Source organism: Agelaius phoeniceus, chromosome 6 (genome assembly GCF_051311805.1).
Source record: "Agelaius phoeniceus isolate bAgePho1 chromosome 6, bAgePho1.hap1, whole genome shotgun sequence".
Taxonomy (NCBI): Eukaryota; Metazoa; Chordata; class Aves; order Passeriformes; family Icteridae; genus Agelaius; species Agelaius phoeniceus.
In genome coordinates, this window is record NC_135270.1 from 15,175,036 (window position 1) to 15,198,089 (window position 23,054).

Consider the following 23,054-nt stretch of genomic DNA (forward strand, 5'->3'; position numbering starts at 1 on the left):
TGAAAACGTTTGCTTATTTCCATATGGTAATTTTTAACTTTTGAATTCAGTGCAAATGGCTTATTCCCAAGTGACCAGATGATTAACTCCATTAACAGTGGAATTATTAGAAACAGAATTAAAGTATTTGTGCAGATTTACCTTAGACTGCAATTTACCCTAAACAATTTCACGCCATCTGTGCCAAATTAGTACCATCTGCTCTTTTACAAGACAACTTTTGCAGCTTAACAAGAAATCTTCCTTCTGTCTTGTGGCTTGGAGTACTCTGGTAGTATCACTTTCCCTGGGCTTGCACCACCCCTCATTGTGTGTTTTTTAAAGCAGTATGAACCCCATAGCTCTGTTTCCCTTGATCTCTCTAAGCACTGCTGGGCTGGAAATGAAGAGAATTGTTTCTGCCTCTGTGTGAGGGCTGGTAGAGAGCCAGGTAGCTGGACACGAGTTGTGGGGGTGACAAAGAAGAGCCTGTGACCCACCAAGGATAAATCAAAGCACCCTCAGCAAATTTGTGGATGACATCAAGCTGAGTGGGGTGGTTGGCACACATGAAGGACAGGAGACCACCCAGAGGGACCCGGACAAGCTCAAGAAGCTGGTCCATGGGAACCTCATGAGGTTTGACAAGACCAAGTGCTGGGGCTGGTACCAGCCCCTGGTACCAGCACAGGCTGGGGATGAGCAGATGCAGAGCACCCCAACCCCAGAAGGACTTGGGGTGCTGTGGGTGAGAGCTGGACATGCCCCAGCCATGGCACTCCCAGCCCAGAGAGCCACACGTGTCCTGGGCTGCATCCAGAGCCCCGTGGGCAGCAGGGCAGGGAGGGGATCCTGCCCCTCTGCTCTGCTCAGACCCCACCTGCAGCTGCATCAGCTCTGGGTCCCAGCACAGGAAGGACAGGGACCTGCTGGGGTGAGCCCAGAGGGAGCCACAAAGATGATGAGAGGGATGGGGCACCTCTTTTACAAGAAAAGGTGGAGAGAATTTGGTTTGTTCAGCCTGGAAAAGCAAGATCTGAGGTCATCTAACTGTGATCTTTTAGTACCTGAAGGGAGCTTACAAAACAGAGAGGGACAAGAGAATGTAGTGACAGCACAAGGGGTTATGGCTTCAAACTGAAAGAGAGTAGGTTTAGGTTAGATATTAGGACAAAAATTCTTTACTGTCAGGGTGGTGAGGCACTGGCAGAGGTTGCCCAGAGAAGCTGTGGATGCTCCATGCCTGGAAGTGTTCAAGGCCAGGTGGGATAGGCCTCTGAGCAGCTTGGTCTAGTGGAAGTTGTCCCATGGCAGGGAAATTGGGATGAGATGATCCCTTCCAACCCAAACCATTCTGTGATTCTATGACTCACTGATGCACCAGTGTTCAGGTAGCTGGGGGCTGTCTGGGAAGGGGAGCATGGGGACAGATGCCTTGTGTCTGTAAACTTGGACTCATTTCCTATCCTTGCTGCATTTTCTTCTCTTGCCTGATGAAAGGTTTACCACTTCCAGTGCTTTAATATTCCAGTTCAAATCTTCTTGTATAACTCTAAATATTTTATCAGCCTTTTATGTTTGCCCCAAACTGCTTCAAATAAGAATGAGAAAGTACCACAGGAGTGATTTCCATCAATGTGCTACCAGCATCCCTGTCTTCCTGCTGAAGTTTAATGAATTATTTTCCTCTTCTCAGGCATAGCTTATTCTGATTTAAGTACTTGTAATAAGCTGGAAATTTCAGTGACTTGTGTGCTTACTCACCAAAGTATGTGACTTGCTCAGTGCTTACAGGGCTTGTTTTTGTTACCAGGTCATTTGAAGTTCAAAGCAGTTGCAGATCTTTGCAGCAGTCTTTGAGATACTGCTGTTCTCTGTGCAAGAAAAGCTTTAGCCACAGTAATTCAGAGATGTATTTTGAAGGTGGAATCTTCAGTAGCACACATTGTAAACTTAGGGAGGACAATGTCCATTACAGAAAATTTCTGTCCAAATTACTTGGTTGTCTAACTGCAGACTTTCAAAATAAGAATTTTTACAAGGGAGGCTTCTGGGTAAATTATGTGGGGGGTGGGCTTCTGTCCCCAGCTCTAGCAAATAGTAATGCATGGAGGGTTAATGGATGTGCAGCTGAAATTTGTGCTGCTTGCCCTGCCATAACCTATGGCTAAGTTAGCCTGGTACTGCCAGTGAACAGGTAACTGAAAAGGCTCCTGAAAACAGGGAAACTGAAAAATAAATTTCAATTTGATGTCCTGGTTGTACTTGAAGTGTATCTACACAGTGGGTATTCCGTGTGCATATATATTATATACATATATATAATGTATATATATGCATCCAATGGTGTATGTGATACTGGTGGCCAACAGACAGCACTCAGTGTTCAAAAATGTTTTCTCTTTATACCTGTTCAATATTCCATTTAAGCACCATTCATTTTATATATGTATGTTTGTGCAAGTAGGTAAAATCAGACATTGATGTCTAATATGTGTAGTAATAGGTTATTTATTCAAAGCCCTGGTTACTAATTGGATTTTCAGTTCACTGACCTTGTCACAGCTCTGCTGAGTTCAAGATGTTAAGAATATTTTCCAAATGGCCAAATCTCATATTTAAAATTCTAATGTATTTTACATAACATAAGAAGTTTTTAGTACCAGAAAAATTCCATTTTCCTCAGTCCAGTTTCAGGTTCCTAACCTGATTTTCTGGGCTTAATCCTCTTCCTGTTGAAATCAATAAGTACATTGTAATATAATGATTCACGTTCAAGGTTCAACCATAGAAAATTAAGGCTACATGCTGATTTTACTGCCATTGTAGAAAGATGATATCTTAAAATGTGTAAAAGTACAATAAACACTTTAACTCTTTCAGCCCTATTTTTTTTTCTCTTCAGACAGTCTAAACACTTGAAAATGGATCTTTGTTTTAGACCTAGTGATGGCAAGGAGATAAAAGCTGAGAGATGCTATTTTGATAGGAATTTCTTTTGTGGTTTCAGATGCTTTGCAGTGGGACAGTCCCTTCTTTCCTTAACTAATGCATGTTAAGCAAGACTGAAAGTGGAGCACACTTTATTGTTTTAACAGAAAACAGTATCATTAACACTGTGGAATTGTTGAGCTCTGATTTATTTAACACTTTGAGAGATGTGGAGGAGCAGGGCCAGCCAGTCTGTCCTGCTGGAATGTACTGGATGTGCTGGGAAGGTGTGGATGCCCTGCTGCCATTGAGCAGCCCAGGGGCATCTTGTGAGCTCTGCACAGAGCTGCCCTGGCTAAGAGGGTCCTCTCTCAGGTGCTGGTGAGTCCAAAGGTGAATATTTCAAAATGGGCTCTGAGATGTGCTTCAGGCTCTCCTCAAATGGCTCTCCTGGAAGTTGTAAGTGGCATCTTTTCTGCCTTGCTGCATGAGATAACCACAGGGATATCAGGAAGGTGAATTCTGCCCTTGGCTGCCCCAGTGCAGTGTGGGGGCCCTGCTCCCTGTGATGTGCATGTGAGGAGCCTCTCCCACTGGTTTCCACCAAAGCTGTCTGTGAGGGTCTTTGACATCCTGATGCCCCTTCCTGGGAATAAAAGTCATTATACATTCTATAGCTTCTGCTTCTTAAGTATGAAACTGCCTGTTAATGGAACAAATGCACCTACAGCATGGACTTCAGGCTCTTTGTCATCCCAGCTGAACAAATGTTTTCTTCTTAACTCCAAAGTCTCTAGGAGAGGAAAAAAATATTAATCTCCATCTCTTCCCTCTTCCTGACCCCAGGAGACTTTCTTAGGAAGTGAAATCCTTTCTGTTAGGTTTCCAGTCTCATTCAGGCACTGGGATTTCCCTCCAGCTGCTGAAGTTTCGTGTCCCTTTCTGCCTTGGGTGGAGGACATGATATGTTCCTTGGTGAAATACAGCCTTTCCCCTTCCTGCAGCAGCTTGAGGACATTCTGTCCCTCTCCCTGCTTTTGGGACCTTGTATGGAAATACAGGATCTGGAAATGGGAGTCTGCCAGCTGTTTGGGGGGCCCTTTCTTGTACAGAGGGAAAGGGAAACTGAGACTGACAGAATGAGAGATGTAGGCTTTTTATAGCATGGAGGCTTGTGGGAAACTGTGGACTGCTCAATTAATATTTCCAGCACAAGTGGAAATCTGTATTTTCACAAGTGCAGTATCCAGAAAAACTTAGTCTGAGAATATATGGTTAAAGTACACAAAGGTTGTACAAAGACTGATTCCAATTCAAATGTATCCATTACAGTCTAAGATACTCCTTCTTTTCTAAATCATCTGAGCCACCATGAAAGGACTGCCAGATTGCAGACAGTTCCTTCCCATACCCAGATTATGGTGTGTATTGAATCAGTAAGGATAATTTTTTTTTTTTTTGGAAAAACATTGGCTGATCCCTGTTAGACCAGTGCAACTTACTTGAGGAGAAAAAGTCTTTAAAAAGTAAAAGGCAGAATAGATACAGCTTGGTCTCCTTGCAGATGTTCTGCTCTGGTGGTAGAAGAATGGAGTTGGCAGTTTTGGCAAGGGTGGTGAGTACATCTGCTCCAGGTCAGAAGATATTCCCTGTCCCATACTTCCCAGTGAAAAGGAAACTTTTCCAAAGCAATGCAAACAGGCTGGTACCTCCCAGTGTCTTGGACTTCCCTACATGCTGTAGTGGAAAGCAGTGATGAGAAAGACTGAAGAATTTTCTCTAGCTCATGTGGTACAAAAGAATACTAATACAAAATGTGGTTTGTTTTGGTGCTGGTTGTTTTTCTTTGGTTTGGTTTGGTTTGGTTTGGTTTTGCTTGGGATTTTTTTGAGACTAATAAATGGTCTGGTCTGCTGGTTTCCAGATTGATTTTTGGGACATCTTAGAGAGAAATTTGTATGCAGCTTACAGACACTTCAGACAGCCTCAGACACTGAGAGGCAGGACTCTGTGGTGACATAAAAACAGACTGAGACTCTAACATCAGAGGCACAGCTGAAATTTTATTCTCAAATATGCTTTCAAGTTCATAAATTACTACTATACCAGAGGGCAAGGATTTGTGCTTTCTTCTTTTGTAGATAGCGATTCTGGCTTGTTTGGTATCATGGAAGGAAGATTGTGTCAACAAGCTGGTGTTGGTACTTTGCTTTCTGGACCAAAGCAAATTGACTTATTTTTAGACTGGTTTTGATGTGGCTGTGGGCTGCCAGTACACTTCAGGAATTGTGTTGCATAGTTTTCCCAGCACTATCTAACCCTTGACTCCTAGGAGTGTAATACAATATACATTCTAGATAAAAAAGCATCACAGTGATAATGCAACCTGCAATCAGAGTGAAAGTTATGGAAGAAATGGAAACACTTCCTAGAAAGATGCTACAGCTTGTACTTGCAAAAGCTTTGGTGAATTAATGTGTAGTGATGTCTTTACTTTTATTAGGTAAGAGCTTGAAACTGTGAGATGTATGCAAATAGCTCAAAGTTATGGCTAATGAGTATTATGAATGGAAGAGTGGCCTAAAAATTAAATACAGGATTATCTGGGTGTTGGAAGTGTTTGACAGGACAGTCAACTTGTTGCCAGATCACATTGTGGCACTGAACATGGAGGGTCACAGGTACTTTTATCAGGGCAGCTTATGATTAAAAATGCTGAAAACCCCTTTAGACAGCTTCTTCCATTGGTTAGAAGCTGAGTAGGATTATTTTGGGGTTTGTTTTATAGCTTGGTTTTTCGTCTCTTTGCTTGTTTGTTTCTTTAAAAAGATGTTGTTAATTTTTGCCTTGACAGCTGGAATCTAATTTCTAACTTTGAGGAGGATATAGCTAGAGTTCTTTCTGCATTTAAAGAATGTCTTCCTAAATCTATTCTGTTTTTGGCTGTCTGTTGGTATCTATAGATGAGATTTTAGCTGTCTTTAAAAAAATTATGAGACTGATTAATAGGCACTCTAAGAGAGATGCCTATGAAGAGATATGAATGTATATTCAATTTAGTATTTTTTTTGATTTGCACGGTATCTCTCACAGTTCAGGTTTTCAATTGGCATGTGTTTTCAGACCTTTTTATTGGCATCCAGTTACAAATGAAGAGCTGGAAAATGCATGAAATTTCCCCTCAAATCCTATTTGAAGTTAGACTGAAGGTACATATTTTAATTTCACAAATGCATTTTTGATGTTAAAACAGGGAACTCTCTGTGGAGGGGTCCCATTAAGGTCCCTTTCTATTATTTTCATTCTTGGTTTAGCTTTATTACTTGTATATGAATGTTTTGTATAATGAGTGTGTTTGTGCATGAGTTAGGTATGTCAACTTCTCGTTTATTGTGATGCTTTAAACAGAGGAGAACTTGGAGGGGAGTGAGCCAGGACACCTGCTCTTGACAATGGGTAGGGCTGTTTGTAGTAGCAGAGGATTTGCTGCAGTGTCAAAGGGCAGGAACTGGGTTTAGAGCAGGAGTGAAAAGGTGGTACATGGATCTCAGCCAGAGGCAGGCAACACAGTTTTAACGAGGTACGTGTACAAAGCCTCTTTGCATTGAAAATGTCTGTGTGAAAGGAAAAGATAAAAGGAGAAAAACAGAAGACTAAAGGAATTGATTTCAAATAGCTGGTATGTAGGTCTTGAAGGTCCATAGAGCTATGTCTTTATCATAAGTTAGGTTTGTGAAAAGTTGGTTGGACCTGTATCCACAGCTTTGTCTTGGTCTTTCCCTTGGCTGGTTCTCACCTTCTGCTGAACAGTCAGCAGTCAGCTGGTGACACTGCTTGCTGCCTGCACTTACATTTATTTCTGTAGCTGCAGTGTTGCTGGAGGGATGCTTACAAATTTAGAGGTGGAAATGTTTCTTTGGATTGTCTTTGGCTTTAATGATGCTCCTTCATCTCTCGTAAATGCCAAGATAAGTGTGCTGACAGCCAAGACATGCTTGGCATAGTTACTGTAGAGTTAGCTCAATAAGGGTTCTGGAAGACTTCTGGGAGCTTGCTGCAGCAGGATCCAAGCAGGGAACATGGCAAAGAGGGGCTGGAGCCATCAGTCCTGCGTGCAGTCATCCCCATCAGGTGCATGTCCCCTAAGGACAGGTAGCTGGTGGGAGATGTAATTCAAGGAAAAAAAGAATTAGTCAAGAAAACCAGCCTGTGAGTGCAAATGGATGGACCTTCCAAGAAATTATTGCCAGGAAGAAGTCACTACTGATATCCAAACTGTTTCCATTACTGAGTTTATAAACACTTTTGGTAAATAAGAGGTTAATAACTCTGTTTATAGTAAGAAAAGACCCCTGCCCTAGGATACACACACTTCACTGTACCCAGATAATCCCTGGAGCAAGGAGGTTTAAGGTAATTTGTGGTGCAGCTGTCTTTTCCTGGAACATGAGCAAATTCTCCTGCACATGGTCAGCTGCAAGAACAAATGTCTATAGCAAATGAAAAAACAAGATGTTCAACCGCAGCCTTGTGCACTTCCAAGAGGGGCACGTGAGCGGGGCTGCTCCTCCGGCCCGAATCAAACTCCACGGCACGAAAGGGTTTAGCCTGCGGCTTATGGCCAAGTGGCAGCAACGTGCCAGCGGTGAGGCAGGAATGCTGGGGATGGAAACCCAACTGATTGACACACAGTGGCCATAAAGTCATAGTAAATCTATTGTTTTGCCAGAAGGAAACAGGATTAGAAGATGTATAATCGTTACAATCCCTGCACTGTACAGCATCAAGTGACGGTTGCTCTCCCGGTGCTGGTGTGGCTCATACTTGTCTTAATCCCAATGAAGTCTGTACTTGGGTGAAGTCTTCTTATGCTCCATGTGGTTCAAGCCATAGCCATTGCTGTGTTTTAGCCAAAAAATGCCTCTATGGCACTGCAGAATTTAGCTCAGTATTTCCAAGGAGATGCTTTCTCTGTTGTGTTGCTGCAGACACCCCCACACTGCAAGTGGCAAGTTTAAAAATTACAATATGGGAACTCATTCCCAATAGAACTGTTAGCAAAAATGTAGCTAATCAAGAGAAGAAGAATCCAGTTCTCTGGAACAGCTGTCTTTTCTCTAAAAAGAAGTGAAAGTAAAAACAGATAAGAATGTTACTAATAGCTAGAGGCCAAACTTGCTCCTGATCAAACTGAGCTGAAGGAAAAAGTTGCATTTTTCAGAAGCTTGAGTGGCTTGAAGGAGGTTGAGGGGTAAATGGTATATGCAGCCACACCTTCAATTCCTTACTAACTGGCAGACAAAACAGTGGAGATACCCAAGTTTGCTGCATTTTTTGACACCTCTTAAGAGCTGCAAAACTTTTGCATATAGGTATATGTTGCCCTAAATATAAGGGTTTAGATTGCTGCCTTTTCACTTGCCTTTCTGGATGAACTGTGAGTCTAATTGTTTCTCTTTGCACAGGATACAGAGATCTTCATCAGCCCAAATCTCATTTCTTCCTCCCAAGCAGACACAGTGGAGAGAAACTCTCAAAGAATTTCCTACTAAGTCTCTAGAATATTTTCAGAGGTGTTTTTTTGAGATGAATGAAAATGTTTGGTGAAATATTGGAGTAGATACATGATGGATATAACAGAAGTTGATGCCTCTCCCAGCAGTGTGCACTGTGTGTTGCCATGCAGGGTTTGACCTGATGATGACTTCTTGCTGCTGCATTTACTGATGTTTTTTGATAATGTCTTTATATTGTAACACAATGTCTTTTGTAATTGAACTGTGGCCTGTTTTCTTTCTGAATGCTGGTGATATTAAGAGGATGGAGCAGGTCTCTACATGCACTGCTGTATGGGATGGGAGATCTGCCTGATACCTGCCAGAGAGCAACAATGGAAAGTTCATACTGGTTCATGTCTGGGTTTTTCTTACTCTTGATGCTCAAGAACAGCAAGTGCTCTTTGTTTGTAGGGAGAAACAGACTGCATGAGAGGATGTGAAGTGGTTCCCCTATTAGTGTCCATAATAGAGGGGAAAGGAGAATTCTAATTCCTTTCTGTTTTACGTTTTAATCAGAGCTGAGATACCTGTGGAAAGGTCATCCCACCTAAGGACTGCACCTACACTGGAGAACTACCTGATGTGGGATTGGGAATGTGCTACTGGAACACAGCCTGCAGCTGCTCAGAGACTGTCTGACAATGGGGATTCGACCTTTTTTTGAATAAAAAAAAGGTGGAGGAGTTTGATAAACCACAGGCTTTAGACTAAAACAGTGACATATTTTATATACAGTGAAACTACTTCATATCTACTGCTTCCTTTTTGATGAAACAGGATTATTTTCAACTAGATTACCAAATCCATAAGGTTGGTGTGTGTTTATGGCTGCCCTGAGCTGTACATAGGAGGCCCTCTTGTTGAAGGTGGCCAGTACTTGCCTTTTACATAAGCAAGCTAGGGCTGTCACAGATCTTGTGAAGAGTGGAAATACTGGGGTTTTGCATAGGATTTTAAGAGTTTGGAAAGTCACTCTTTCAGTTTAGAGTGGAAAAAAATTAAGCTTTCTGTTGAGGAAAACTTTAAGTTATTAAACCATTTTGTTCTTGGAAGAATCCTTGAAAATGTTTATCCTTGAGTTTCCCTTTTTCTATTCATACTGCGTGGATCAGCAACGCTGAAAGTTCCAATATAATTTCAAAGTAAAATTAAGTATTCCTCCTTCTTAGGAAGTTAAAACAAGACATTTTGATGTGAATTAAGTTTCAGCATATTAACCCAAATCTGTGTTGTCAGATTCAGCTTTTTCCCAAAAGCCTTGACTTTAAAATATCCCTGAGTTCAAATGGGAGATAGACAAGATGAACTTATTTTGAATAAATTTTAACAATAGTTGCTTTTTTTCCTGGAGCAAGAAGTTGACAACATTAGCAGTGCATGAAAAGTACCTCATGGGGTGATGTATGTGTTGTTTTGCGTTTTATGGTACGGGAATACAAGTCTTGAAGATAAAGGTTCAATATCTCAGTCATTTGATTTAGGATAGAATTTGCTTTTGCATTAATTGGTTGTGCTTCGTGTATCTTACTTTTGAAGTTTATTTTTCTCGTTTGTTTTTCTCTTCTTTTTTTTTTTTTCAATTCGGCATTTGTAGCTTGGAATAAGGAACTTCTCTTAATATTTACTTTGAACGCTGAATTTGATTGAAACACAGAGCAGCTTCTTTGTTTGAACTGGGTTGTGCTGGATGAATACCAGCATAAATCTGGACCTGAGCTTTTGGAGAAGTCACTTGACTTCTCTTCTTTGACCTCTCATTAAAAGGGAGCCAGGGTACCTGCTCCACTAAGAAACTCCATCACGACAGTGGCTATTGAGATCCTTGACTAGAAGGCGGAAGGGAAGAATCCAGCTTCAAATCAATTATTCTGATAGGCACGAAACCCTGAAATGAATGAAACAGCCAAATAAAAAGCAGAGAAGGGGAACTGGGAAGAGCCATAACGCAACCCTGTGTCTGTGCGAGCATCTCAAGGCGCTGAGGTGATGCCAGGAAGGGTTAACTCGGCAGCAGCTGGCCACCAGCGCTCGGTCCTTATCTCACTCTTATCCTTGCTATTAACTGGCCACAATTACGGGCCGTATCGCTTACTGCCATCTGTTTTTTCACGCGGCGCTGGCGGGAGCGCAGCCAGCGCGGGATTAGGGGCGCAGGGGCGGGCGCGCTCGGAGGCACCGGCGGCACCGCCCGGCAGCTGCGCCCGGGGTAAGCGCTAAGGTAAACTGTGAGGGGCTTCCAGGGCTCCTGCGCTGGAAGGAAATGCATCTCTGCCTGCACTGGGAATGCAGGGCTGCTGCACAGAGAGATGGAGTGTGAGGCGAAGGTGGGCAGTGGTGGGGTGGGGTTTTGGGTGGCCTTCAGCTTCCTCTGTGCCTTTTTGGTGGTGGCGCGGTCAGTCCCCCAGCACAAGCAAACAGCAACAAAAACATGAACATTGGGCATGTTGAATAGGAGGGGAAACCACCTCAGGCTGCTGATTAAAATACCCCTTCAATGCCATAGAAATCAGCATCTTTTGACGTAGAAATCAGCATCTCTTGCCATAGAAATCACCATCTTTTGCTATAGAAATCAGCATCTCTCGCCATAGAAATCACCATCTTTCGCCATAGAAATCATCATCTTTCGCCATAGAAATCACCGTCTTTTGCCATAGAAATCACCATCTTTTGCCATAGAAATCACCATCTTTTCCCTTAGAAATCACCATCTTTTGCCATAGACATCACCATCCTTTGCCACAGAAATCACCATCTTTTCCCTTAGAAATCAGCATCTGGGCTCACGCTGAAATCAGGGACTGCTTCAGTGTGACCAGGGAAGGCAACACATTTCAGTCCTGATTATCAGTACTTTTAGAAGAAATAGGACTCTATCTTTCTAAACTTCCCCAATGTTAGACCCTCCTGCAGTAATGCGAGAAAGGAAACATTTTCAGCATGATACCAGGGATTCAAGAATCATTACAGCTCAACAGCTGTACTTTGATTCCAAATTTTACTAAAACCAGATTAATTAAATTATTCCAAAGTACAATATGCTGCCAAAATAAGGCTCTCTGGTATTTGTTATTTTTGGTAAATTAAATTAAGGGTAATAACAGAGTTTAATGTTGGAAAATTATTACTTAACTAATATTTAATATACTTTCTTAATTTTTAATTAATACACAGTAGTCAATATTATAAGGATTAACATCAATAGAAAAGCAAATCTAATTATTTAGAGCACTCAAGTTAGAGAAATAACTAGAGGTGCTCTGTATTTGGAAAGCTACTCTTTCCCCTTTTCTATTCCTGATAGACTTGAGTAACAAATGGTGGACAGGGGAAATCACATTGTTATACCTTTTGACTTTTTCATTATTTCAGGTCAGCTGATGCTTTTTGGATCAGGGACTGATGCAGCTCTGATGCCCCTAATGTGATCTGTGCTCTAGGTTTGGAGGTAGGAGGGAGTAAGTTTTGGTTGTGGGGTTTATTTTCCTCTGTAAATGCCTAGAGTTTCATTTAGTATTGAGAATAAGACATACATTAAAAGCAAATTTAAGGTGATGTTGCAAGTTAGTAGTATTTATTTGACATGTAACTACCTTCTTGTTTTATCTTGAAATAATGATAGATCATTATTGCAATACTGACTATTAGCAAATATTCAGACTTATCTGCCTGAAGAATTTGAAACTGAGGGATGTAATAGGTTCCTCGGCCTTCACATTAACTTCCTTTCTTGCTTCTGTCCTAGTCCAGGTAATTGCTGAAATAATGTGTTTATTTTTATGCTCTGGAAGTACATTATTATTATTCCTATGCCCAAATGTAAAGTACTTCAGCATTTATACAGAAATGTTCAGGTAGGTTGAGAGTAACTTTTTACATCTTTGTGCATGAATGAAAGCTGATGTTGAACTCTCAGGTCCCTTGAGACCCAAGGTTAATCTCCCAAGAGGAGTCATAGTGTAATGGTAATATTTTCCACCTGTTGAAATCAGTTTATTAATTTTAAAACTTTGTACCTTCTTTTCTTGACTATTTATGTAGAAATACTAGTGTGCCCTTCACTTAGTAAAAAGCACACAGAGGAATATTGGTACTATATCCCTTTAGCTCCTGGAATATGCCTCTGTCAGAATTTCTTCCAGCATGATTAAAAGATGTGAAGTGTTGAGCACAGAAAGTTATGCTCTCTACACAAGGGCATGTCTCAGGCTCCTATTGTACCCAAGGCTGAAATTTAAACTCTTAAACATTTTTTTATATTCACCTATTTGATAATTTATCTCTTTCTATGCCTCCAGCTATGCAAGAGCTGCATTCCAGAGCTTTGTTGTACAGTGGAAACATCAAACTCATGGATGCAAGAAAGAACGTGACTGTGTGATGGTTCATGGTCTGCCTGACAGGAATAAAATTAAAAGTTGTCCCCTCCTTCAGTGTTTTACTGGAACTTTCACTTGAAAGTGGCAGAAGTTTTTAAAAACCATTCTGTGGAGAGAGCCTTTACTTAGTTGACAGTGCTGATGGGCATTGAATAAATGCAGCTGGAGGTCCCAGTCCAGGGAGGCCACACTGAGCCCTTGGTGCTCTCTGGGTATGGGGAGAACTTATTAATGCCTACCCTGCCAAAACTAATTAACACCCACACTGCTTCCAGGGTGGCAGCATCTCACAGCCTGGGGCTCACGGTAGAGTGGAGGAGTGGAAATGATTTGTGAGTGACTGGAGAGTTCAGGAGTGGAAATGATTTGTGAGTGACTGGAGAGTTCAGGGGTGGAAATGATTTGTGAGTGACTGGAGAGTTCAGGGGTGGAAATGATTTGTGAGTGACTGGAGAATTCCCTGTTCTCAGCACTCTCCTTCACGGGATGTATCTTGGGGTTGTGAAAACGGGGCTGAGGCTCCTGCAGTGACTTTGCCCAGAGTGAGTGATGGCAGCACCCAGGGGAAATCAACAGCAGCATCACATGGTCTCATTCTTTTATTTGTCTGTTCTCCTCAATCTCCCTGGTCCTGTAGCAAGAGAGGAGTAAGTTTTCTTGCAGTGGACTGAAGCCATGGGAGGTGCTGTGGTTCTGAAGGCAGGCTGTACTGCCATAGCTCACACGGGTGCTGAGGGGGGGAAAAGGGGAGCTGAAATAATGGTCTTGAATTGCCTTTCCTGGGAGGGTGCACAGGGCAGCACTGGTTTCAGGGAGAACTTTGGCCCTTCCTCACCTCAGCATCAGCCTGGTGAGGGTTCTGCAGCAGACCTTGAGGTGGGCTTGCTGCAGGTCCAGCCAGTGGGGCAGGGAGAAGACACCCATGTTGAACAAGGCATTGAACATTGGTCAGCCTCCCTCAGCTGTAAGGAGGGCAGGACCAGCCCTTCCACAGGCCATGGACCACGAAACACGAGCTCTCCTTGCCCTGGGGAAGGTGTCTGGTTACTTTTCCAGAGGATGACATGGACTGATGTTGCACTTTGCTAGATGGATGGGGCTGAGCTGACACCCCCTCACCCCTGCAAATGCTTAATGCCTCTTGACTAAGGGGAGCCACTTCTAAACTGCAGAAGATGTATGGCTGTAGGCTGAAACCAATGGATTTATTTCCAATTTATCCTGTGGGCATGGAGGCACTCCAGATTGTGTTTTCTGGTAGTAGGCAAAAGAAACCTCATTTATTTTCTCATTCTATTTTTCAAAACGCTTTTGCATGATCCTTTAGGTATTTAAAGCAACCCTTAAGCTAAAAAAATAGGTTCAATTTCTTTATAAATATTATTGCATTGTTAAGGACATCAGAGAGCAACAGGCCTAAAATCTCAGTAGTGGAAAAATTAATGTACACTTGTGAAAATGAATGGAATAATATGGTGTAATGAGATAACGTCACCTTAAGTTTGTGTTTTAAAGGGATCCTCAAATTTTCATAAATTATGCATAAACAACAGATGCAGCAGTTTGAATTCAATATGAAAACTGAAACTGGGTTTCAAACTGAATCTCACTCAGATTTCTTTTTAATCTTCTCCCATAACTGACTTTCCACTTGAGGAAGGAAGTGGATGTTTCTTCATCTGTTTTCATTTTGGTTTGGTTTGGGTTCTTTTTTAATACTAACTAAAATGATGAACCTGTAAAACTGATCTCAACTCAAAACCTGGAAATTATAAGGCTTTAAGTAAATACTAAGTTTAGGTCACTTTTTTGTTTGGAAGTTTGTTTATCTGTGTTTTGTGGTGTGTTTTGGTTTGGGGTTGGCTTTTACTGGCATAGTGAGCAATTGTTAAGGTGAAATGCTAATTGTATTGCATTAGAAGGCAATTTGTTCAGCAAGGAGTTCAGAGCCAAAAGAAAGGGCTCTGAGGAGTTCAGGGCCTGCAGAGGGGCAGTGATTGGAGGCAGTGTGGAGTCTGCCCTGGATGCCCTGTTTACATGAGGCTGGTGGGGTAGGTGAGTGTAAGGATGGAGCTGATGCACGTGTCGCTCAAGCATGTCTTTCATCCCAGTTATAGCTTTTTAGATAGCTAAGTTGCTGTATTAGAAAGAAAAGTAAATCCTTGCTGACATAAAAATAACTCTTAACAGTGAAGCTGAAAGAGAAACTGTTATCCTTTATTCAGTGAGTGTTGACAACCTCAAGACTTTGAAATGCAATTTCATCGTTGCCCACAGCAAGAGGAGAGTATAAATTAGACTGATCAAACCTGTTCTGTTGAAAAATGAGCAATTGAAGGCTTTTAATCCAAAAGGGTTCAGGTAAAATCAAAGCTTAACTCAAAATAAATAAATATTTATGTAAAATAAAAAGGCTGTTGGAACCATTGTCTTTCAATAGGGCGAAAGGCTTCACTTGCACAATCCTACTAAATATTCCTAACCAAATACAAGTTTGCTATGGTTTCTCTTTTAATGCCATCACCACCTTGCATTGTTTTTTTGTGGTAGGAATGCATAACATTTGGTGACTTCTCCCATTTTCTCACACTTATACTCTGCCTTGTGCCATGTGGCTGCAGCATGAGCAACCTGTGGGTTTCTGTGACTATCCTGGTTATGCAGACTGTGTTCTACACTGCTTGTGAAGACAACCTGCCTTTAATAATACTGGGATTTCTGTGTGGCTTATGGGAAATGATAACATTTGTTGCCATGGTGGTGTTTTTTGCATGAACTGACACTTTGCATGCTCTTGGCTTGATGTGCTGGGATGAAGTGATAAAGTTAAGGCAGAGGGCAAGGAGTAATGGTTTTAAACTGAAATAGAGGAGACTCAGGCTGGATATAAGGAAGACATTTTTTTACAGTGATGAAACACTGGAACAGGTTTCCCTGAGAGGTGGTAGATTCCTCACCCCAGAAACATTCAAGGTCAGGTGGGATGGGGCTCTGAGCAACCTGATCTAGTTGAGAATGTCCCTGCTTATTGCAGTGGGATTGGGCTAGATGATCTTTAATAGTCCCTTCCACCCAAAATGACTCCATGACATAGCAGGTCCAGCACATGGACAAGAAGAATTCCTTTCACATGCTTCACGGAATCTTCAAACACTTCTATTTCTAGGTGTTAATGAGAGAACAAACAATGCTATGAACCCAGAAACAGTTCTTGCAGCTGCCATATTTGTTAGATCCTAGAAAATCCCATTGGTACTTGGATATTGCATGCTCCATGCAGTGCTACTTCAGGCAGTGCTATGGACCAAAGCATTTCTGAAGGTCTGAGTAAAAAAGAAACCTGGCATGAGGAGCTGATGACTGAGAGGGTGAAGTCTGCTCTGAAGCAAGGCTTCACAGTGAACCCTGGTGTGTAAGAGTGGGGCTGGAAACAATTCATGGCAACCTTCACCCTGTGAAGGAAAAATGTGAAACAAGAATGAGAGGTTGCTATTATTTTATTTGATTAAAACTTCAGGTGGTAAAACTCTATTACATTAGCTCTTCTGAAGAGATCTCAGACAAAGATCATTTTGTCAGATTAGGCAGTCCAAGGAGCAGTTAACAGACAACATGGTGAAAATGTTTGGGTTAGTGTTTTTTTAAGGTTTTTAACTAAAATGTAGATCTGGAGCTGGTTTATAGTGCTTATAGTGAGAAGCCCCTAGAGGCTTTCTTATTATGGAGTTGGCATAGTAAATTATTTCTACCTATGTTAATTATTTCTACCTATGATCCAATTACAAAGATATTATGAAAGAAAACACAAGTAGAAAGCCAGAGTGTAGCCTGCAGGAAATTGTTAAGGAAACCCTAACTCTAAAAGGAGATTGTGCTTGCCTGTGCATTCTTGAAAATCATAAACTGTCATATAAATAAAAAAAAAATTAATAAAAAGCCCCAGAAAAAGCACAATCTAAAAGTATGACTGTAAGATTTAGTGGCCAACAGTTGCTCTTTTAAGAGATGTGTGGAGTTGAAGCATTTGCTTGCCCAGACAAGTAAAGTGCAGGGGATCTGCTTGTGTTAGATGGTTTGACTCCCTGCCACTAATACCATTATTTATAGTGTGGCACAAGCAAAGTGACCTATTCCAACAGGCACCAAATAGGTGGGTAATATTTTTACACTCTGATGTTTCAGTAGCAAGTAACCAAAGAGGACTCACATTAGTCATGGTCATTAAAAAAAAATAAAATAATGATCCTTCAACTCTTTCCTCTACTTCATCACTTATATAAGCAACACATTTTTGTGATTAGAGCTATATTTTTTTTTCCCCTTCTAAAGATGTCACATAACTTTCAAAGACCCCAGTGTTCAGCTTAACAGCTGCTCTTGCTTTTTTAAACCAGGGCTTCTTCATTCATAAGTAATGTAAGGGGAGTGTGTCTGTACAGCATCTGACAAAGTATTCCCCTGACCTCTTACTGCATGGATAGGTGCCACCAGCACTCAGATACACTTTGTTTTATCCTTTTTGAAGAACAGGTTTATATTGTTCCTCCATGAAGCACTGGATGGTTCAAAGTCCCAAAAATACCACGCACAGCACCTGGACAGCAGAAGGAGCAGTCCTGTTGTGCTGAGTGTTTGCCCTTGGAGCTGTGCACTCTGCTTTCCTGCTGGCAGCATTTGTGCATTTCCCTTTGACACCTGGGTGTGGGGAGGAGGGAAAATGCTGGGCATTAGAGGAGTGAGCTGCCTGCAGGCTCAGGCTTTGAGCACTCACAAGAGAGAAAGGGGAGGAAATGGCAAACAAGATAAAAAGCTTTTAAAAACACAGGGTGGTGTGACACTGCCTTAACCTGTCTTTAATTTATGTCAGTAATGATACATGTTGCTGTTTTCATGAGTGGGATAGAAAAAGCTGTCAACTCAGGGCACTAATATTTAGAAAAAAATCCTTTTCCATTGGTTATTGCTTTTATTTTTGCCTTTCTGAACTATGTCCAAGAGGGCTACAAGTTTTAAATGGAGATATTTTGGATTTGAGCAGGGCAGGCAGTGTTCTAAGTGTGTGACAACTTTTTTCACATCTTCATTTTAGTATACAAGTGTTTTAGCAACCTGGAGTTACAAAAATGCTTTTGTCCTATGCCACTGCCTTTGTGATCATGTCTTGATGTGTTAGACATCACTTATGCTTTCCAGAAGAAGGATAAGCACCCCAGGAAGTGACATTCCTCATTCCTGAAGTGGCTGTATAATTTTCAGGCCTGCTCCTTCACTGCTTCACAATTCAGCTTCTAAATGGGACTAAAAGTCTGTACTGAGACATGTGAGTAGCTTTCCCTCTTATTCTGAATTGTACCTGAACATATTTGCCAAATTTCTGCCATGGCAATGTCACTGCTTCTCAACAATGTATCAAAATTTGCCTAGGTCCACTTTTGGGGGTTTTTGTTTGTTTGTTTGTTTCAGGGGTTTTAGTTGCTTTTGTTTGTTTGTGTGTTGTTTGTTTGGTTTTGTTTGGTTTTTGTTTGGGGGTTTTGAGGGGGGGTTGTTTGTTTTTTTTTTGTTTGTGTTTGTTCATTTGTATTATTATTTTTAAGATGGGGAATGTTACCATGCAAAGATAAAATCCAGCAAAATGACTTTTGCATCTTATAGCTGCAGCTGCATCCAAAGGAAAGTGCTCAGCTGGTGTCTTGATGCAGTTTTTCATTTCCCAGTGGATTTCTGACAACTTACCCCAGTGAAGGGCCTGTCCTTTCCTCCACAGCTATGGAGTTCCATTCACAAAGCATTCTGCATGCAACAGAAAGGTGCAGCAAATTATCATAAGTGACATCAGCTGAATACCATTGGTGATATCAGCTCTGAAAAAAAAGGCCTCAGTTATATTTTTATGACTTATTTACAGTGAAGAAGAAATGCAGTTAATCAGATGTTTTAGTACACCCATTAAGAAAATTAGCTAGTGTAAAGACTGCTTATGCTGTTATGCAAGGGTTGAGTGTACTACTGACTCATGACACACAGTGCTAAAATTTCATATTAAATCAGGAAAAATGATCCAAGAAACTGGAGAAAAAGACTAACAAAACTGAAAAACAAATCAAAACACAACAGACTCACCAATCTGATTTTGTGCCTGCCTTGGGCCTGAGAAGGTCTCTTGCTAAAGCTGAGGCCATAAGCAGAGTGCAGAGGAGCTTAGGGAGGAGGTGCCTCTCAGGCTTTGCACCAGGGAAAAGGATACATTTGGGGTGTCAGGGCCTTGGTCACCTCCTTTTTGGCTGTCTGCAGGCAGACAGGAGACATCCCACTCTCCAGGCACTGTGCAAGTGGTATTGATGAGGGGGTTTAAAGGCTGTTGTTTTGGGGCACTTGAGTGGGGATTTGTCACCACTGAGCAAATCACTTTTTCCTTCTTGGTCCTGCTGTGCCTAACCCAGACTTCCCTTGATTGCATTGTCTGTGGCTTTTTTGGGAAGGGAAAACTGTTAGTGGGGAACTCAGCAGACAAAAGCTTTAACCATTCCACAGTTCAGGGCTTTTTCACTGTTTATGTGGGGTGATGAATGCAACATGAAGAGCAACTGCAGATCTTCCATTCTCTGTGTTTTTAGCTGAGTTTGACTTCTCTAGATGGAATCCTGTATGTTTCAGCATTTGGCTAAAGCCAAACCAATGAGACTCCTTGGCCCTATTTTTTGTGTTGGAAAGGAAGGGCTGTGTGTGTTTACAGGAATTTGTGACACTGCATTTTCTCCTCAGTGTCTTTTCTGCCATGGATAAACCCTTGGGCAGCGCTGCCAATTGCACGTTGTTGTTGAGTGGGCTGCTTTTGTGTGCACAGCAACAAGTCTGAGGATGCAGGCCTGGAAACTCATCTCTACAACTCAGCCTTCGAGCAACAGATAAAATTCTGTGTGACTGGTGCAATATATAGTTGTATTTTGTTTCATTTTTGTGATAGCACGTTGTAAGGTAACACAATTTTTACTGGCTTACAACCTGAGAGCGACTTCCAGAGTTCAGTTTCTAAGTCTCTGGGAGGGTTTTGCAATACCTTTTTTTTTTTTTTTAGGGTGGGAGGGGGGGTTTAGGCATTTCAGCTATGATAGGACTGAATTTCATGCTCCTCTAGTATCAGACATTACTACCTAAAATAGTTGCACCCTGCTGTGGGCCGAGCTGGTTTCCCTTGTGCCACAGCTCGCAGGCAGAAGGGCAGTGCAGGGGCACATGAGAGCTGCTCAGGAAAAACCCACTCCCAGCCATCTGCAGATGAAAGCTAGGGGTTGCAGGTGAAATTCAGGGATTACTTACCAGAAAGATCAGTTGATAACATTTAATAGCACCTCTGGCAGGGTCTATGACAGAGAAAGCTCCATGTTTTTGGCTAACCTTTCCTTATTTCTAGCCAGAGCAGTCTCTGATAAGATTTCGAGTTTTCTTTCAAGTTTTTCCTTAAATACTTCACAGTCATCATAGAATGGCTTGTGTTGGAAAGGACTTTAAAGGTCACCTTGTTCCAACCTCTTGCCATGGGCAGGGACACCTTAACCTTTCACCAGGTCAGGTTGCTCAGTTTCCCAACCATCTTGGCCATTCTTTTGTCACATGAGAGGTGTTTCATCCCTCTCATCTCCTTGGTGGCCTCCACTGGACACACTCCAGCAGATCCATGTCCTTCCTGTGCTGGGGACCCCAGAGCTGGATGCAGCACTGCAGGGGGGGTGTCAGGAACAGAGGGACAGAAGGAGCAGAGAATCTCCTCCCTTGCCCTGCTGGCCACAGGGATGCAGCTCTGGATGCAGCCCCGGACATGTTTGATTTTTGGGCTGTGAGCACACATTGCCAGAGGTTCAAACACACGTGCTGACACAACTTGGTGCAGCAGGATGTCCCCAGAGCAGGTTGTCAGGTGGAAATAGCTGCCACCCTTTCATGCACCTCAGCAGAGCTTGGGTAATTTCTGCAGAGGGAGGCTTTGCTTCACTGCTGTTGGTGTTGCTTTAGGGGAAGGTGTCCTGCACATGCTAAGCAGGGGTGGTTGTACCTGCTGTCCTTGCAGGAGAGAGCTGCTCCATTCCAGGCTGGCACCACACAAATATGGATCATTTCAGCACTGGGTCCCAGCTGACCATGGGGAAGAGAGCAAGCTGGAGATTGTGGCATTACTTTCCATGAGCAGGGATGGAAGCACAGCATCCTCCAGTTGTGCTAACCTGGCTGGATGAACTGAGTTAGAAATGAGACATGAATGCTGATGTGGGCACAGCCTGGTAGTTTTGACATGCATATGCAATTCACAAAAGATATTGACTTTGGAGACATTGAGAGAATGCCCCTCTGGCTTTTAGTGTGACTCAAAATTTTACTGCTGTCTTTTCCCCTTCCAGTATTCTGTGTGTTGTCAGATACAGATGTGAGAAAGAAGGATGTGGTCTGTGGGGAAGGTGGGGAGCAGAAGAGGGAAACTAAAAGTGAAGTTAGAGACATTTCAGAGCTGAGCAGTACCCAGAATGTTGTATTTAAACCCTGAGCAAATAACTGATGAGAAAAAAAAGGTTTTATTCATCTTAAAGGGGACTCAAATATCTGAGTATTTTTAATGCAGATTTAAAAAAATAATTGCTGAGACTGTGGAACTGCCATGAAATTAACTCCTTAACCCAGTGACAATGGCACAGCATTTCCAGGATATTCTGTGGAAGTTGGATAAAGGTAGAGGTTTTGCACCTGGTGAAAGTTATCCAGGCTCAGAGCAGTGTGTGGCCAGCAGCTAAAGAGGATCCATCTGTTTCTACTGATTTCAGGATGACCACTCACCCAGTGTTGCACATGAAGCATCATCCCTCTCTGGGCAGGCAGGTCCTCCTCTTCAGTGGGCCATTTTCCTCTAAAACAGACCCAGCCACAGCTTATTATCAGAAAAAGACTGGAAAGGATGATGAGTGCTGCCCTAAGGATGCATTCCAGGTGCATTTCAGGAGTACAAGCTGGGATAGCACCCAGGCTTCTGACTGAGTGTGCAGGGAGCTCCTGGCAGTGGCAGCCAGTGCTGGGGAGCACCTCGGGGTCCCAGAGGTACCCAAGGAGTGCACATGGAAAGATATGTCCATTAAAAGGAAAAGGAATGTAGTTATAAACCTACACTGTGAAAGAAATTATTGTAAAAGATTGTATCTGATTTAATTGTATGTACTTGGATGAAAATGTATTAAAAAAATTGTAAATCTCAATAGTTGAGAGTCAAGCTGCAAATATGAATGAATATCTTCATTACTGTAGACAGCTACTTCTAATAAACTAAAGTTCCAGGTATGAATTTGCTATAAATTGTTGTTGTACAAATGCACAAAAGGGTTTGATTTGTTGGAACTTACCTAGTTTTCAATCTAATAGGCATGACTTTTGCTTCTCTAGTCTCTCTCAAAGACCAAGGCACCATTTCCTTGTGCTAGAGGGTTGCTAAGAAGAGTATTATTGCAGGGGCCTTACAATGCCAGGCTGGTGGCTGCAAATGAAAGACAACTCATTTCTTCTCTCCCCCATCAAAGACAATGTTCTATGGACAGGAAACTTAAGAGGCATAAACAAATTGCCTGTGCCAGTGCTGATGCCTTAGCTGCTGTGAAATGGAGGGGAAGAATAACTTATTGAAATCCAAATTTGCCTTTGGAGTTGGCTTCAAGTCCCTGCTGCATGGTGGAGCATCAGGGCTTTCACATGGACTTTCCACGTGGCACAAGCTGTATTGTGGTTTCCTGCTTTTGCTCAATGAACCTGCCTCTTGCCTTTGGGAGTCTTGCATGAGTCTTTAGTTTAGCACAAGGGCTGTGAATGGCTCTTAAAGGAGTTGGGTTTGGGGTGTTTAGCTAAACTCAAGTAGAATTGAAATGAGCATTCCAGTGCCAGAGTTGGTCTCTGAAACGCGGTGTGCCTGGCACTGAGAACACCAGCTGGGACACTCCTGACTCTTCACACTGCCCTTTTGACATATCACTTTTTCTGTATCAGTCTTTGAGGATGGAAAAACAAAGCCTTGTTGTGAAGGTGACTGCACAGCCTCAGAGAGCAGTGGTTTTAGCATGCTCCTGGCTGGCTCAACCAAGGGAGAAAACCTTCAAGTAATGTCTGCTGCTGTGGTTGGTGACATTATCAAATTTCCCAGTGCAAATACCTTTGAGAGGAGCAAGCCTTCAGTTTTTCT